The sequence below is a fragment of the Pygoscelis adeliae genome, unplaced genomic scaffold (assembly GCF_000699105.1).
Source record: "Pygoscelis adeliae isolate BGI_AS28 unplaced genomic scaffold, ASM69910v1 Scaffold27, whole genome shotgun sequence".
NCBI classification, from domain to species: Eukaryota; Metazoa; Chordata; class Aves; order Sphenisciformes; family Spheniscidae; genus Pygoscelis; species Pygoscelis adeliae.
In genome coordinates this window covers 8376547-8378458 of record NW_008825410.1, presented here as the reverse complement: position 1 = coordinate 8378458, position 1912 = coordinate 8376547, and positions in this window count along the sequence as shown.

Here is a 1912-nt window from a genome sequence, read left to right as displayed (position 1 = left end):
AGGGTTGGAAGCAGGCTTTGAAATCTTTGAGTATATCTGTGGCCGGGTTGACACTGTCTCTTTTAAAAATGACTTGGTATTATAAATTGCATGGAAAAAAAAAAGAGTAGTTCTAATGCACAGGACAGTTTGGGAGCTTGAATCGTGCATAAAACATTTTGGGTTTTCCTACAAAGGCACTTCACAATTTTATACATGCCGTTTTCGTGCTATAGTTTACAGCTTTATGTAAAGAGCATATTCCTCTGAACCGAAAGTGTTTTCAATTTAGTTTGTGTTGCTTTGGAGGGCTTTTTAAGCTAAAATCACAATGTACTTGACTTAAAATGGTGACATTGCTATATATGGAAAAGCTGCTTTACAGCATTTCTAGAGGCTTTTACATACTTCAGTAATTTTACTGTTACTCAGACATCTGTGTGCTTTTAACTCGAAGGCGGTGCCGTTGATCTCAGGGGTAACTCGACTTTCGTGGTAATATGCAAGGGAGAAATATAACTTATGGTTGGTTTGACAGTTGGCTTGAAAAGTGGAATGATACAAAAATAATATTAATTCCTTTAAAAACAAAAAAACCCCTTCATAATCAGTTCTAGTCTGGTCTATGTAATATACTGAGCACATGATACTGCAGCCGGGCCAGTGGGTGCTATTGACAATTGTGGAGTATGTTGCCCTCTGAAATCCGTGCTGATTTTCACTGAACATAATTCAATCTGTTTCTCTGTGAGAAAATTTAGGGGATGTTGTCTTAGTCTCATGGGGCTGAACGGGCTGGCCCTGAAGGTGAGGAGTACTGTGATGCTCCCGCTACAAAGCGAAGGTATATTTTAGAAAAACTCAGCAGATCGTCATTCTCTCCAGGAAAAAATCTTTTATCACTCAGCCATGAGGCTATGGTACACAACAGCAGCCTGCTGCTCTGCCAGCTTTGGAGTGTTCCTCATAGCACCAGGAGGAGATCTGCGGACATACTGCAGTCCCAATGTTGAAGCTGAGTACCAGCGCGAGGCTATGAAGCTGTGCATGTCCTGCGAAGACCTGCAAGGTGAGCTGCTGCAGCACGAAGTGATGCTACAGCATTGATGAGACCACCAAAGCAGGACATTCTTTGTTACCCTTACCTTTTGGGAGGTACAGGGCCGATGAACATGCCACCAAATAAGACTTTTTTCTTTAAATGTTGTCAGTTATGCGTTGAATCCTATTACTGCTCTCTCTCTGACTGCTGGGATTCCTCTGGAAAGATGAGCAGGCTTTGGCCGTGCCATTACTAACCCGCAGAGGAGCAATAGATTTTTGCAATGATACAGCAGTCCTTAGACATCCGTAAGGGATTACTTCTGGGGTTTGGTACTTTGGATACTCTGCTGATTTAGATAGTCATTCAAAGTGTTCTCCTCAGCCTTTTTGGAGTACGGATGTAGGTGTTGTCTTAGTTTAGAAAGATCTGCCAGTGTCTTTGAAGGCATATACAGTGATACGACAGGGTAAGTATAGGTGAGCACACAGCAGCTGGGGCCATGGAGGCTGCCGTGGCTCTCCTGGGGACCCAGAGCATCTGCCAAAGCTCCGGCCCCACCAGCCCCAGACGGTCACAGCTCTCAGAGGCAAAACCTGTCCAGCCCCGAGCCCTCAGTGCCCTGGGTTGGGGAGTCCAAAGAAGAAAGAAACCCGTTTGCTTTTGAGGCACTGGCTCAGTCAGCGTCACGTTCAGGCTATTCACCCATGGGCATATGAAAGCAAAACCCCCTCTCCTCTCTGTGATCTCGTCTCGTTGCTCCGCTGCGTGTTTGGAGCAGTTTTTGTGGTGTGGGTCAGATGCTGCAGGCATCCATCCATCCATCCATCCATCCATCCCTCCCTCCCTCCCTCCCTCCCTCCCTCCCCGTTGCCCCCGCGGCTGGCTGCG